The 17,513-nt window shown below is 48.3% G+C and overlaps 1 protein-coding gene across 28 annotated transcripts in view; it reads left to right on the plus strand.

Annotated features, from left to right (window-relative positions):
- Positions 1–17,513, plus strand: part of ANK2 (ankyrin 2) — a 939,290-nt gene that overhangs the window by 620,241 nt on the left and 301,536 nt on the right. The gene's annotated exons all lie outside the window — the stretch shown is intronic.

Consider the following 17,513-nt stretch of genomic DNA (forward strand, 5'->3'; position numbering starts at 1 on the left):
AAAATAAACTTAAACCTAAAAGTAGCATCTCCCCATTATTGGTTATACGCATATAGCACAGGTCCTTAAGGAAAAAAAGACACCCAGCTTGCAACCTTGTACATTTTTTATTGAGAGCAGAAGTACTCAAAATGTGCAAGTGGTTATAATCCCCCAACTCCAAGCACGCAAATCCAGCTTTCATGCAACCGTTGAGCACTATCGCAAGGCGTTTCACAAGTGCTCATGGTGCCTTCAATAAATGCCCCTCTGCAAATAGACCTCAGAAGACCTTGACCACTCTAAATAGATTCAGTGGTAGAAATGTGACTTAGTTGTTAGGCAGGTCACTGCAGCTGCTAGACACGCTGACCTCTATTATTGGGCAAATGTCCCTCTAAAAAATATTTTGGGTTAAAGAAAAAGACATGGGTGAGAGAATGAGTACAATATCACACTGTACTGTAAACAGCCCCTGCATGTGCTCACACTCACTAAGTGATGCCATATTGTTGCCTGTCAATAAGTTGTCATGTTGTGCAGTGAATACTATTGTCAGGGATTGTCAGCCCTGCTCACTTTGTGCCTTGTGAATCAGTGATGTCAGTGAACCCTGGTGAATGTACAGTACTCACACGAGTGCACCTGTTGTGTGAGGGGGTGTAGTACGGTATGCCGGCGCTCGGGCTCCCGGCGACCAGCATACCGGCGCCGGGAGCCCGACCGCCGGCATACCGACAGCGTGGCGAGCGCAAAGGAGCCCCTTGCGGGCTCACTGCGCTCGCCACGCTGCGGGCACGGTGGCGTGCTACGCGCGCCACTCTATTTTATTCTCCCTCCAGGTGGGTCGTGGACCCCCACGAGGGAGAATAGTTGTTGGTATGCCGGGTGTCGGGATTCCGGCGCCAGTATACTGTGCGCCGGGATCCCGACATTCGGCATACAGAAGACCACCCGTGTGGGGTGTTAGTAGAGTTCAATATTGCGCTATGCAAGGAACTTGGAAATAGTTTATCACAGGTATTAATTGACAAGTAGTGTGTTATTGACATATATTTTCACAATACATACTTGTTCTAAGCAAAGTAAAAAACAAACATTCACACATACAGTATGTTGGCTGACAAGTGAGTATAGGGAAAGTATCGGGAATATATACTGGATGTAGCTACAGGACCAGGAGGTAAGGGGGTGGACCACACCCTTGGGGTCCCAACTCTCCTCCTAAATTATTCATAACTGATGCTCTTAACATGCATATGCTCAGGATAGTATAGAATGGGCCCCAAGTACTAGTGGACAGGCATCACGAAATGCAAAACCACTTTCCGCTGCTGGACCCTACATAGGTCAGAAATATCCTCATCATACCTTGGAAAGCATACATAAACAGTGTACTGTGCAGAAGCAAACGCAGGGTTTCTAGAGGTGGGGGTGGGGTTCACCAAATGTTTTATTGTATAGTGAGTGTGGGCACTTGACAAGCTATCATCTGCCTCATACAAAGTGCAGTGTATGTAATGTTTCAGACATATACAGAGCCAGTGATCACAGTAAATCCCCAATAGAAGCGGTTTATGGCCAGCCTGCCTGAGCTGATGTTGTAGGCACCATTTCATAATCCATATCCCCTGCTCTTCAAGCATTGGATCAGGTTTGGGAGTCTAGGAGACAGCAGTATAACCTAGCACCGGACATATACTGTGTGTACATCGGTCTCCTTATGGATAGTGTAGGTAAAGCAGTATTAATAAATAACACTATAGATGGTACAGTATGGAGCAGTAATTCTCAAACTCAATCCTCAGTGTCCCCTAGCAGTGCATGTTTTCCACATCTCCTAGTTGATGTACATTATTTCCGTTGTTGTGACACTGAAGCTGTCTGTAAAATATGCAATTGGTGTTTTCAGAGAACCAGGTTTGAGAAATTCTGGTCTATAGTATAGGCTCTATGTTAGAGAGTCTAAAATGAATTTTCTATATCAAACATATTTAACTCATGTAAGTAACATAAGTGGTCAGAAAATGGTTTAAGATCTCATAATAAATGTACATACAGTACATAAGATAACCAGTAGGAGACAGAACTGAGCTTTCCATATGCATATTATCCTGGGAAGCTGTTAAAATACCGCTAGTCGGGATCCCGCCAGTCACAATGCCGACGCCGGGATCCCGACTAATGATGAAATGCCGCTGCCGGAATACCGGCGACACAGGCTATTCTCCCTCTGTGGGTATCCACGACACCCATAGAGGGAGAATAGAACCTGTGGCGAGCGCAGCGAGCCACTGAGCCTGCAAGGGGCCTTCTAGTGCTCGCCCCTCTGCCGGCATTACGGTGCTCCCGCTCTTGGGATCATGACAGCCGGGATCCCGTCAGCAGGCATTTCATACTGATCCCATTCTCCCAACTCATGTTAAGACACCCAGGGCCGTCTTTTCATATGGGCTCAATGGGCACTTGCCCAAGGGCCCCAGGAGTATAAGGGCCCTAGGCTGATAGCTGAGGGTCCCCTCTTTCCAGGGGTACCATATTTTTGAAAATCGGGCAAGGGGAACCAGAGATATCTGACTTCAAACCAGTGGTCCCCATCCAAGCCTGTTAATTGCTCTTCCCAGCCAGATATCTTGGATTCTGTTTGACTTATAGTTTTTCTGACTGTATACTCCAAAAGCTGGGACTCTCCCCTTTTGGTGGACACTGGCAGCTTGTCTCTACTATGCCCAGAACCAGAGATATCAGCCTTCCAGCATCTGGTCCCTGCTCCAGCTCTGCACGCCTGGTATACAGTTTTATATTTTCGTTGGTGGATTGCTCTGGCTTCTGATCTCTGATCCCCAAGTCCCCAGCACCTCCTGAAAGGTGAGGCTCTCTAGTGTTTTATCACATTCAAAGCTAAGAATCTATTTCCAGGAACCGGAGATATCTGCAGTCAAGCAAGCTGCCCTCCCACTGGAAAATGTTGAATATTAAGCCCACTCCACTATCCACCCCTCCCCTGCGTATTAAACACCCCCTACCACCCTGGAAGTCATGTACCAGGACCCCTTCATTCAGCCCAATGCCCCCTTATACAGTTCAGTGTTCTCCCTCCCTCCCCATCTCCCACCATCTGTGCAGTAGAGGAGTAATTAGCAGAAGTTACTGCTCCAGGTCCTACATGCTGAGCTGAAGATAGAACACCCCCTACCGCCTGCGGGACATCAAAGCTGCCGCTGATAGCACCCCCAACCCCTACAGCTGGAGGATAGGTAGGGGCCCCAGTGTATTGCTGTGCCCGGGGGCCCACACTGCTGTTAAGACGGCCCTGAAGACACCTGTTTCTTGTTGCTGTCAGCTGCTCTTTGTTCTCTGATTAAGATTCATAAACAGCTAATTTGTGAGGAAATGCTGCTGCCACTTGGCATGCGCAGCTGCTCTGTTCCGTCCATGTACTTCTTGTTGCGCCCACAGCTCTAGTAAAATGGTGCAGTATGGTAAAAACTTAGTGTTCCATACACCATGCTCACTATATAAACAGACTGAGACCTCCCACAATTGGTGACAGGTGAAATGGAGCTATTGGTCACAAGGGGCTACCTAATCTGAATGTGACCACACAGACTGATTCTTCCTAGCAGACCTCAATTCAAGTGGTCACACTCTGCTTAGAACAGCCCTGTAACAGCTTCACACTGTTCCTGCAAGTTAATGCCCTCCATACGTCAACGGCTGCGATTCTCCAATCCGTCGGCACTGCTGATCTGCCAATCAGCGATCCATTGAGAACTCGGGGAAATGACAAATGTTAAAAAAATACCTGATTTGCCGATCCCGACTGTTTTTTAGTTGGGAAGTGTGTCCAAACTGATGGGTAAATATATTATACGTGCCACTCTAACACTTCCTGTTTCGCCTTATTACCGAGACGAAGCAGGAAGGGACATCAACAAGATGTATTAATATCTTGCCGGTCGAAGTGCTCCCCCTCCAGCGATGCCCCTGAGCTCACAACGCATCAGCTCAGTGCCGATGCCTGTGTCTCCCTGCCTGGCCGGCTCCACTGTGCGTGCGTGCGTGCGATCTCATACTCATGCGAAATCCCCTACGCAGTCCAGAGCTGCACCCACCACAGGCAGAGAAAGCTCTGTCCCTGCTGTTGTGTATGGGCATCGCCACCTGCAGCTGACAAAAATTTGCAGGTGTCGGAATGGTCAGCGATGTTGACCGTTCAGAATTTGCCCCCTCATACTGGCGTACTATCTATTAGATAGCAGTGCTGATATGGACACTGAGCTGGCACCGCAGCAGTAATACATGGGAGAGAAGCGGTATCAGTGCACATAACGTGCGCTGATACTGCTTCTCCCCCATAATGGAAGGTAATACATTTACCCCTATAATCAAAATTGCAGTGTAAAAATGAAGCTGTCCAGTATTCGTGGGATACAACCCACCCAGTCAGCCCCACATGGTTTTGCCCAGTTGTGTGCTTTTTGGCTTTGCTTGCAACTCTGAATCAGGCCCTGTGTCTGTGACACCACCACTTCCTTATTCTGTTTGATTCATTGGATGGGCACCAGAGCATGTTGATCATTATTGAGGAGTGCCGAAAACGCAGTGACTGGTTTTGTAATTTTTCCAAAAATTGACAAAAAAGTTAGAATCACATAATTTGTGCCTTTTTTTGTTCCCGGAGTATTACTGACCTCAATAACATTCATTTTATTATATTACTAAACCATAGTTTGTGTTTTTTTTGTGTTGTTTTTGTTTAGACAGGTAAATGCCTCATATAAGCAAAGAGGGGAAGGAGATTGAAGTGGGTGAAGGAAGGTGGGTAGCTATGCCCTCCACGGTGCTAGTCACACCTCATGGTACAGACCACACCCCCATATCAGTAGTCACACCCCATGTGGCAGCCCACAATAGGACCTTTATAAATTTCAGCTCCAGGCCCATTAGGACCTGAATCTGGCACTGCGTGAATGGCATACACCTATGTTTTCCAGAACCCTGAAATCAGCAATTATACAAACCCAGCACCATGTAAATAAAATTATACAATTACTAAATTATCTTCCTGTATCGAGTGGAGAGAATAGCCAGGCAAATGGACATTTTTTTTTGTCTTATTGTGGTTTTAATTTGTGACATCTCCAATAGTTTTCATAATAATGACAAAAAAAAATATGGATGCAAAACCACAGAGTGTAACACAGCTGCTACCAAGTGGACACTGGCCAGCCTCCTTCCACAATTGTAAAGAGAAAACAGAGTACCTGTATGAAGAGCTGGTGTACAAGATAGGATATTATAAAAAAAAGATTCAAACCACCATTGATATCATTAAAAAAGACATTTATTAATCACCCATAATATGGTAAAATACTATTAGTTCACATGACTTTGAAGCATATATTGCACATAAAGTGAATGATCTCATTACACTTTGAATAATTTGTATTCAAATATGCAAAAATTGTTATTCAAAGAAATCTGTAAATCAGAGTTAAACCCACATACAGTACAATATCCCAAACTATGGTTATGCTGAACAGGGAGCAGTTCTTTTGTAATGTATACCCCCCACCCTCCCCCACATGTAGGCACAATATAATCATGTGTAAAGAAGCTTCCTGGGCCATAGAGCACTGACAGTGGACTACTGAAGACTGGAAAATGGTTTTATGGACTGGTGAATAAAAAAATTTTTGTACACCAACATGTAGACTAAAGGATGATTCCTCAGTATGTACGGGTTATTTACTAGACCAGTGGTTCCCAACCTTAGTCCTCAAGTACCCCCAACAGCTCATGTTTTCCAGTCCACCCGGCAGTTGAACAGGTGTATTCATTACTCACTGACACATTATAAAAGACCCACAGGTGGAGCAAATTATTTGACTTGCAATCCTGTGAGGAGACCTGGAAAACATGAACTGTTGGGGGTACTTGAGGACCGAGGTTGGGAACCACTGTACTAGACAATGGCTTGTAGAAGCTACTGCGTCCCGATGTGTTTAAGCACAAAATGTAAATACAATTTTTATTGTTTTGCTATCAAAAGCTTTACCCTTTAATGTTTTTGGCGTAAACACACTTGAAGGCAGTGACTTTTACAAGCCGCCTCCTAGTAAGTAAAACCCTGTCATACATGGAGGAGGAAGCGTGATGATCTGGAGCTCTTTTGCTGGATCCTGAGTTGGTGGCTTAGTACTCCAAACCAAAAGGATTACCATAGCATTTTGCAGCACCATGCAATACCCCCTAGAGAGCGCATAGTTTGTCACAGGTTCATCCAATTGCACTATAAAGACCAAAAACATATCTACAGACAAAGAGGTCTATTTATTAACATTATTTTTACCAAAAAAATGTGAAAAAGGTTGTTTTCACACCGTTTTCATATTATTTTAGTATCACTGAAATGTTGCAGGACTTATTGTTTAATACCCCTTTCACACCGCAAACCTGGGTCCGACCCAGTATTTTGAACCCGGGTCCAACCCATGTCGGACACGGGTCAGACCGTTTCACACTACACTTTCAACCCGGGTTATTGCAGGGTTGGCTCCTTTGAACCCAACCCGGGTCAGCAATTAAAACACCATGGATTTCATTTTAAATTGACTCTTTTTGGCTCAGAAAGATGGGTGTCAGAAGGGGACAAAATGAGAGGGTGGAGACAGGGCCGGTGCTAGGGTGTTCGGCACCCCCCTGCAAACTATAAGTTTGCGCCCTCCCTAATACACGTTATGCTATAGTGCCTCATGCACAATTCCCACAGTAGTAGTTTCCCTTACACATAATACCCACAGTAGTAGTGCCCCACATAATGCACACAGTAGTAGTACCCCTTACAGTTAACATCGACAGTAGTGCCACACATAATGCCCACAATAGTAGTGCCACATATAATACCCACAGTAGCAGTGCCCCTTACACATAACGCCCACAGAAGTGCCACACATAATGCCCACAATAGTAGTGCCACACAATACCCACAGTAGTAGTGCCCCTTACACATAACGCCCACAGTAGTGCCAAACATAATGCCCACAGTAGTAGTGCCCCTGACAATTAATGCCCACAGTAGAAGTGCAACACATAACACCCACAGTAGTAGTACCACGCATAATGCCCACAGAAGTGGTGCTCCTTACACATACAGATGTAGCCACGCTCATTGGTGCCACAATGCGCAGCTGTGGTGTGCCTAATGTGCCCGTGACTATGTGCGCGTGCATACATAAGCGCACACATTAAAGCCTATGGAGCGAACGCCTGGCCAGTTTCAGTGTGGTGCATTCCCATCATGCCGCGATGCATGCGCACGCATCTCGGCAATGATGAGTGTGGCTACATCTGTATGTCCACAGGAGGGGAGGGGGGGGAGGGTGAATAAGCCGGGGAGGGGGGGGGGGAGGGGTCAACAGGGAAGCAGCTACCTCCAATGGAGTAGTCCACAGGATGGCAGGGAGGAACAGCCAGGAACAGCAGCGAGGGTAACTCCCAGCAGGACAGGACCACCAAAGAAGATGTGCAGAGCAAGGGACTGTAGAAGCCACCGCGCCCGCTCCCTCCCTTGGATAGGCAGCAGGGTTCAGTACCAAGCCACGCCGCCCACAGCCGCAGGGGAGATCCTTAGCATGGGGGAAGCACACAGAGAGCTGCTGATGAGCCATGCCAGAGGGACCACCAGACGCTGAAAGCCGCGCTTCCTGCTGCCGGCGCCGCTGCCTGTCATACAGTGACAGGTGCAGCGGCAGCTGGCAGCAACAGCAGGGTAGCAGTGCGGGGAGAGCGCCTTCTCTGTCCGGCGTCTCCCTGCATTGCATACCCTTGTTGAGCAGGATGCGCCGGCACTGGGTGGGGACAGCTCACAGCATTGCAGGAATCATGGCTGACAGAGCTATGTTTTTATACACAATTGCATCTTTAACTGTTCCAGTAACATACCTCCCAACTGTCCCGATTTTCTCGGGACAGTCCTGTTTTTTGGGACTGTCCCTCCCATGGCGGTGGTGGTGGTGGGGGGGGGGGGGCAGTTGGGAGGCTAGTGTCACTGCTGCACTGCTTAGCAGAGCAGCGGTGAATTGACGCTGTGCGCATGCGCACAGCGTCTATTCACAGGTGACAGAGGGAGAAGGGGCATGCCAGCAGCTCAGACAGTGACGGTACAAGGGGGGTGTTACTCGCGATCGCTGCTCTGCCACGAGACCATGCCCCGTTCATATAGGCTACGCCCACTTTTCGCGCGCGCCCCAAGGTTCCTCTTTGTACTTTTAATAAGTTGGGAGGTATGCAGTAAGCTGCCTACCAATCTCTGCCTCACCCCTAATTCTTAACAGCTCTAATTCTTAATGCTCTCTGTTCTTTCCTGTGTAGCAGGGGTCAGGCTTCTGACATCATCAAAGAACAGCCAATCAGCACTTTTACATGAATGCAGGGTTGAAAAACCCGGGTTGGACACTTTATACCCCTTTCACACTGCCAATGCCGGATCCCACCCGGGAATTGGAAACGGATCCTTCCCGGGTGGGATCCGGCATTGGCAGCTGCTGCATGCTTCCCCGACACGGCAATATGCCGGGCGGGTTGCCATAGCAGCGGGGGGTGGAGCCAGTGGCGGGGTGCGGAGGTAGAGGCGGTGCTGGGAGATGAGATCATCTCCGCGCCGCCTCTCCCTGCTGTAGTAAATGGGTCCCGGGACTAATCGACCCGGGAGCTTTATTCCCGCAATTTCGGCTATGCCCCTTTCACACCGCACGCCGACCCGTGTCGACCCGGCAATATGCCAGGTCGATACCGGGTTATTTGTGCGGTGTGAAAGGGGTAGTAGAATGCACATTGACCCGGGTCCAACCCGTGTATAACACTGCTTTTATACCGGGTTGAAGTGCATGGTTATTCGACCCGGGATATTTAAAAGTGGTGCTTTTAGACTGCACCTCAACCCTGCTAATAATGGGAAATGTGATATGGATGAATTTACAAAAAAATTTTTTTTTAAAAATACCGCAGTGAGCCCTGTGATAATTACGCCAGCTCAGGCTGGCGAAATCGCAGGGCAGCACTGCGAGATCCCTATTTCTGCCCAGCTCTCTCTGTTCCCTGGCAGAGAAAGCTGTGCGGGACTTGGCTAGTGTAAAAACAAAACCAAATATACTTACCAGTCCAGGGAGCCGGTGATTGGTGTGCCGATGCGGCCTGCTGGTCGCCCCGGTCCTCCATGTGCTGCGCTGTGACCCCCGGTGCAGTAAAGTGACGCTACAAAATGGCAACTCACTTTACAGCACCATGGGTCACAGCAGCGCACAGGATCAGGCGCCCGGCAGCCCTGCAGGAGCAGCGATCACCTGGACTGGTAAGTATATTTACCGTGGGCAGGGGTTAAAGTGAGCCGGAACGGGGCAGAACTGCGTTCCGTCAGTTCCACTTGGAGACGGTGCGTTCCGTCTCCTCCGGCTCACCTAACCAGCTGTGTGCCGCCGCCGGGAGATGCCGGGTGGCCGCTGAGATTGTGTTACCAGTGGGCACCCGACTCTCTCCACAGTGGCAGCCGGAGGCAGGAGCTCACTACTGAGCTCCGGCTTCCTGCTCTGTCAGTGCCCGCTATGGGAGAGACGTCATAACGTCTCTCTCATGGTGCTCAGGAGCGGACGCCGGAAGGACCACATCGGTCGGACGCGGGAGTGGGGCTTGGTTAGTATGGTGTTTTTTTCGTAACATGTGTGTGTATCTACTGGGGTGCAAGCTACTGGGGGGCAAACTACTGGGGGCAAGTTACTGGGGGGCTGACTACTGGGGGCAAATTGCAAGGGTGCAGGCTACTGGGGGCAACCTACTGAGGGAAAACTACAAGGGGGCAAGCTACTGCTGGGCTAACTACTGGGGGGCTAAATACAAGGGGGCAAGCTACTGGGGGCAAACTACAAGGGGGCAAGCTATTGGGGCAAACTACAAGGGGGCAAGCTACTGGGGGGGCTAACTACTGGGGGCAAACTACAAGGGGTCAAACTACTGGGGGGCTAAATACAATGGGGCAAGCTAGAAGGGGCAAGCTACTGGGGGCAAACTACAAGGGGGCAAGCTACTGGGGGGCTAACTACTGGGGGCAAGCTACTGAGGGAAAACTACAAGGGGGCAAGCTACTGAGGGAAAACTACAAGGGGGCAAACTACTGGGGGGCTAAATACAAGGGGGCAAGCTACTGGGGGCAAACTACAGGGGCACATTACTACTGGGGGCATTACTACTGGTGCACATTACTACTGGGGGCATTACTTCTGGGGGCATTACTACAGGGGGGGCATAACTACTGGGGGCATAACTACAGGGGTTAAACTACTAGGGGCATTACTGGGGGGCATAACTACTGGGGGCATAACTACAGGGGTTAAACTACTGGGGGGCATAACTACTGGGGGCATAACTGCAGGGGCTAAACTACTGGGGGGCTAAACTACAGGGGGGCATCACTACTGGGGTGCATTACACGGGGGGCTAACCTACTGGGGAGCATAACTACAGGGGCTAAACTACTGGGGGCATTACTACTTGGGGCAAACTACATTGGGCTAAACTACTGGGGGCATTACTACTGGGGGGCTAAACTACTAGGGGCATAACTGCAGGGGCTAAACTAAAGGGGGCATTACCACTGGGGGCTAAACTACATGGGGCAAACTATATGAGTACTAAACTACAGGGTCTAAACTACTGGGGGCATTACCACTGGGAGGCTAACCTAAAGGGAGGGTAAACTACTGGGGTCATAACTGCAGGGGCATTACCACTGGGGGCATAACTACTGTGGCTAAACTACAGGGGGCTAAATGACTGGGGGCATTACTACAGACGACATTACTACTGGGGGCAATACTACACGGGAATTACCATTAAGGGCATTACTAATGGGCACTACTAATGAGGGTATTGTAAAAGGGGCACTTCATAAGGGGCATCACTCCTGGGGACATAAGGGGCACTACTACTGGGGGCATTGCATAAGGGGCACCACTACTATGGGCTCTATATAAGGGGCACTACCAGTACAGTGGACATTGCATAAGGAGCACTACTACTGTGGGCATTGTATAAGGGGCGCTACTGCTGTGGGCATTGTGTATTACCGGGTGATACTACTGTGGGCATTATGTGTAATAGGGGTGCTACTACTGTGGGAATTATTACTATTGTGTGACCACGTCCCTTTCTTTTTGAGACCACACCCCCTTTTTTGGACCGCGTGCCTTAGGCGTGCGCAATACCTTTATTGCATGTGCGCCGAGGGGAGGGGGGAGTTCCACCACCTCTCTAGGACCACTGTAGGCACTGACCACGGGGGTTCGTCTCGACGGGGGGGGGGGGGGGGGTTCCCGAAAAATACCCTGATGATGCTGCGCATTGTCATTGCAGGGACAGAGCTTGCGATAATTGATACATCTGTGCGATGTAATCAATTATCACAGTGCGGATTCGGGTGATTTTTATCACACCACACCCGCATCCTTGGTTATATACTGGGCCCTATGTTTGAACTACAGTACCTTAGAGGAGAAGTAAGACAGTAGGCTACAAATCATGGAATGGCCAACATAGTCTCCAGCAGGGACGTGCAATCAGGGGAGGCAGTGCCTCCCCTTTCATTAATGATTAAAATAATACAAAGAAGATACTTATGATTCATAAGTATCTTCTTTGTATTAATCTAATCATTATTACTCTGTAAATGGGGTTGGGAGGCACCGATCGTGGTGCCTCCCGTTGTCAATGGGAAAGGTGTGAGAGCAGGGAGCGGGCGCGGTGGCGGGGCTAAGCCATTGGCAGTAAAAGCCCATTGAAAATACATAGGAAAGCGGCACCATTAGAAGTGCCACTTTCATACAGAGACGTGTTTTCAACCCATGAAAGCACGCCCCTGTCAGTGAGGCCACAGTGATTGGCCAGCGGATCCGTCACTGGATCCGCTGTCATCACTGTGTGGGCGCAGCGAAGGTGCGGGCATCGGTGGCGTCGGGATGCGGCGGAGGTGCGGGCGGCGAGATGCGACGGTGGTGCGGGCGGCAGGACACGGTGGAGGTGAGAGTATTAGCGGCAGGCATGGATCTGAGATCCCTGCCTGCCATTCTGCAGAGTTTGGCAGCGGAGCGGTACCAGTTTAAAAAATGGCGCCTCCGCGTCATTTTTAAAATTCAAGATGGCCGCCGCGAGCCAATCATGGCACACTGCGTCATCACCCCGCCCCCTCCGGCTGACTTAGTCCGACGACGGAGGAGGAGCAGTGAAGAGCTCCTGAACAAAGAAGACGCCATTGAAGTCCTGGATGGGCGGCAGATATGCAAAAGAGCTTGACAGCCGCCGCCCCCCAGGTGAAGACGCCAGAAGTCCTGGGAAGTCGGCAGCCATGCAAAAGAGCTTAAAGGCTGCCGCCTCCCAGGTGAAGGCGCCGGAACCCCTGTACGCATATGAAATAACCCTGACATCTGGGGTACAGTTGGCTGAGGCTCACTTGTACACTGACAATTTACTTCTATCACTGGTCAAGCCCCACACCCACTAATATTTGTCAATCAGTGAGAACAAGTCTGAGATTCTGGATCTGAATATACCCCCAGATGCCTTGCACTCATAAAATGTACATTCTGCTGGCAGACCCAGAACTATATCTCCGAGTGTATATAAAATCAAGGGGTCTATGTACTAAGCCTCAGAGAGAGAGAGAGATAAAGTAGAGAGAGAGAGAAAAAAAGTACCAACCAATCAGCTCCTAGCTGTCATTTTTCAAACACAGCCTGTAACATGGCAGATTATTGTCTGGTACTTCATTTCTCTCCACTTTATCTCTCTCCAAGGCTTAGCAAATAGACCCCTAAGTATTTTGACATGAATGAATCCTGACTCCTCCCCCTCCACTCATTACTCCTTCCACTTCCCGTCCAAACTGTCCGAGAGAGAGATATCAGGGTAGAGAGAGACATCAGGGGAGAGAGAGACGGGTCAGAGAGGACTAGATCAGGGGAGAGAGAGGGGTCAGAGAGAGATCAGGGCAGAGAGAAACAGAGAGAGATCAGAGGAGAGAGACGGGTCAGAGAGAGACAGGGGTCAGAGAGAGATTGAGAAAGAGACAGGGGTCAGAGAGATACAGAGAGAGATCAGGAGAGAGACGGGGTTCAGAGAGAGACTGAGATAGAGAGATGATGGCAGATAGTCAGGGGTCACAGAGAGAGACAGAGATCAGAGGAGAGAGACAGGGGTCAGTGAGAGACAGAGAGACCAGGAGAGAGAGACAGGGGTCAGAGAGAGAGAGAGAGAGAGATCAGGGCAGAGAGACAGGGGTCAGAGAGAGATCAGGGGGAGAGAGACATAGGTCAGATCATTACTCCCTCCACTTCCCGTTCCAACTATCCGAGAAAGAGAGATATCAGAGGAGATAGAGAGATAGGGGTCAGAGCGAGAGAGCGATGGGTCAGAGAAAGATATCAGGAGAGACAGAGACAGGTCAGAGAGTAAGAGAGTTCAGGGGAAAGAAATACAGGGGTCAGAGAGAGAGATCATGGGAGAAAGACAGGGGTCAAAGAGGGACTGAGAGAGATCATTGGAGAGAGACGGTCAGAGAGAGAGAGAGAGACAGACATGTGTCAGAACGAAAGATCAGGGTAGAGAGACAGGGGACAGGGTGAGATCAGGGGAGAGAGACGGGTCAGAGAGAGACTGCGTGAGAGATCGGGAGAGAGAGACAAGGGTCAGAGAGAGAGATCAAGGGAGAGAGAGACAGGGTCAGAGAAACAGAGAGAGAGAGAGAGAGAGACCTGGGTCAGACAAAGAGTTCAGGGGTCAGAGAGACACGGAGAGAGAGAGAGATCAGGGGAGAGAGACAGGGGTCAGAGAGAGACAGATTGAGAGAGAGCTAAAGGGAGAGAGAGCGAGTGATCAGGGGAGAGAGACGGGTCAGAGAGAGACGGAGAGAGTTCGCCTTCTGTATCTGCTGCAAGGACTGAGCTGGAAGCTACAGTGTGCAGATACAGGCAGTCAGCCCTAAGGATGAAAATTGTATAGGCTAATCCACCCCTACTTAAGCACATGTGTCCCGCTTGCCCAATGCTCCTTACTCATTGCTTCTCACACGGAAGCTACTTTTTACACAAGACAAGTGTGTCCTTTGCGGGAATCGAACCCTAGCTCATGGGCGTGGTAGCCATCAGCGATACTACTATGCCAAGATTACTTCTCACATGGATCAATTTAAGAATAAACCATACATTAGCAAAATGTGGAGAGAGAGTAGTCTGAATTGAGTTGGAAAGCAACTATTTACTTCCTCTTAGCCATTGATCTTAAACTTGCCAGCCATGAGCCAATTCCAAGCTTGAGAACTTTGCATCAATTGAAGCACAAGATCTTAAGTGCTTACAATGTCTTCTGTTTTGAAGTTACAAGCTGTCCAATGTTGATGGGAACTCACTTCATTCAAGTAATGCTCTGTGAGACCTTCCCTAAGGCTGACTTTAAGAGCAACTAGAGTGCTCTGTGTGTAGCCTCAACACTGAGCTTCTCACCACATGCTGAGCCACATGGAGGCCCTCTTGCAGCTGAGGTGACATGAGGATGCAGTCAGGAGACACTCCCATCCCAAAGTAGTCCTATGCACAAGAGGCTGGCTCACAGGCAGGGAGAATGGGGCAAAGCCAGCAAAGGGAGAGAGAAAGAGCAGGGGGAAGGCTCACTCTGCTAGCCTGTGGGAGGGACTAATGCAGATCTCCAGCACACACACTATGCATACAGTAGCACGTGTTAGGGGGAGCTGTTTGTTTGGGGGGGCAAACGCCATGATTGCTTCCCCTAAATCCGCCAGTGGAGTTAAAATGCATATAATGTATAAACCTGCCTTGCTAAATATCAGACGACCCATCATCTGCTTTTTCTCTAATTTTTCTCTTGCATTTTGCTCTTTCCAGGCTAATGAGTCTACTGAGCAATCACTGTACACTTCCCTCTTTTCCTGTTCACTCCTTTCCTTTCTGTTTGCTGTTCACGTTATTACCTCTGAACATCCTTCTGCATTTCACTAGACTAGACTCCTACTGTGCCTACATATAAGTTATATCTATTCTCCCTGCCCCTTATAAAAGGCTCCAGATCTCTCGATTTATTACACATTAAGAAAATAAACACTGGATCACACAGTTGTGGACAAATTCTGCCTGCTCTCTTGGTACCCTAGGGGGTATATTCAGTTGGTGTCGAATTTGCCGATCCGACAGCATTCGACTGTCGAATCCCTCCTTCCCGGTCACTGAATTCGACATTTTCAATTTGAAATGGATTCGACATGCCCCCTGTTGGAAAGTGACCAATGCTTAGATTGTGGGCGGCCGGGATTCGACTTCCTGCGCTCCTCGACAGCTTAAAAGGCTTGTTTGCTGCGTGCTCAGTAGCCATTTTGTGAACCTGAATTATTGTAGTCAGTGTAAAAAAATATTAAATATATGTTAAAAAACGCAGATTGCCCTAAAAAAAAAAACGATTCCACAAGACAGCTGACTGTAATGGCTGCCCTTCTCCCTGAAGTCTTAAGCATAGGAGTGGCTTTTGTGAAGTGTAACCTGGGTAAAAAAGTGGAATCATGGGTACATTTCTTCCCTCAGTACAGTAAAGAAAAAAATATTCTGAAAAAAATCAAAATATAATAATGTGGCTTATAAATATATATTTTTAAAAATCTATTTACTTAAAATATAAATATATATGCTAGAAGAAATTTAAAAAATAAAAATTAAAGTATTTTAATTCCTTGTCAGCTCACAACAGAAAAACTTGTCGGAGTGAAATTGTCAAAAGTCACATCGAAAACCACTGACACCGATTCAACAATCTTCACTTGAATATGGTTTTGTCAAAAACCCGTTTTTTTTACCATTACAGACACTCGACTGTCGAAAAGTCATAAGTCGGAACGGATCCGACAGGAATTTTGACGAAAAGTGGCGTATTGAATTCTCGAATGCAATTCGACAGTTTTTAATTTTTTTTTGCCAGAGAAGGCTTGTTTTCTGACAAAATGAGGGATAAGACACCAATTGAATATACCCCCTAGTCTCCGAATCTGGAAGACAGGCAATTTGAGACCCCTTACCAGTGAGATTGCCTAAACAAGCACTTAGAGGGGTCTATTTATTAAACCTTGGGGGTCGATTCTATTCGGCAACTTAAGAATAGCGCCGGGAATTAGCTCCCGACGCTATTCAATTCAGCTCCAGTTAAGTCGGCGATGTCCCGTTCTCGCCGACTTAACAGGTAGTTTTGTCGGGAGAACGGGCAATCTCCGACTTAACTACCCGCGGCGATGCTGATTCCCGACAGAATCAGCCTTGCGCCGGCCGCGAGGCAGCACTTTTGTCGGGTTTCATCTCTCATCCCCCGGGGATGAGAGAAGAATTCCCGACAATTGCGGGTCACTAACAGCTGAATTGAATAGCGTCGGGAGCTAATTCCCGGCGCTATTCTTAAGTTGCCGAATAGAATCGACCCCTTGGAGAGAGTTAAAATTGATATAGATAAAGAACCAAACAACCAGCTCCTACTGTAACTGTCATGTTTTCTAACACAGCCTGTGACATTGCAGTTAGAAGCTGTTCGACTGGTATTTTATCTCTCTCCAAGGCTTATTAAATAGAACCCATATATCCTATGAATAAAATGTGCATTCTAGTTGTATACCATTTACTGTGATGTAGCCATAGCATTGTTCTTATTAAACACCATAGCCTATACATGTGCTCCTAGTGCTATAATGCAGGTTGTACAGTCAGGTGTGACAGCATTTTATTCAGCTTATTTTATTCAGCTAATATAACAAGGTAAATCGTGCCATAAGGTTTGAAAGTAAGAAAACATCTTTAAAAGAAAGGCTATCCCTGGTGATTTACCAAATTTACTATATATTAATAGTCCTTTCCGGCACCCTGTGCTGGCCACACTCCCCGACTGCATGATGTCAGAGCGAGGGGGGCGAGGCTGCCAGCGCCGGGAAGAACAGCAGCGCAGGATCATCCTTAGGATTCTCTGTGCAGGCTGTCGGTTGCCTGTCTGGAGTGTCCAAAGGCATTGCAGCAGTGACACAGGCTGTAAGGACCATGAGGCAGGGATAGTGCAGCTCACGGTGCCCTGTGCTCGCACAACCCTACTTATAGCCCTGTTTTATTTACTACGGTCGAATCTTCATTTTTCCATCTGAGGAACATAGCCATAATCAAGCATTTGATTACTCAAGAAGATCTTCCTACACTCACACAAGCATTTGTGTTGTAATGCTTGGACTACTTCAGTGCCCTCTACCTGAGTTTTCCCAGAAAAAAACAATTTACCATGTGCCACTGGTACAAAGGTCAACTGCTAGGCTAGTAACTAACTATCCCTGTTCCTGTCACATAACGTATCTTCTCCACTCACTTCACTGGATGCCTGCCATTCAAAGCCCTACATACAGATAGATCCACGGTTATCTTGGCTAGTTTGCTGCGCCTAGGCATACCGTGGTTTAT

The sequence above is a fragment of the Pseudophryne corroboree genome, chromosome 1 (assembly GCF_028390025.1).
Source record: "Pseudophryne corroboree isolate aPseCor3 chromosome 1, aPseCor3.hap2, whole genome shotgun sequence".
Classification (NCBI taxonomy): domain Eukaryota; kingdom Metazoa; phylum Chordata; class Amphibia; order Anura; family Myobatrachidae; genus Pseudophryne; species Pseudophryne corroboree.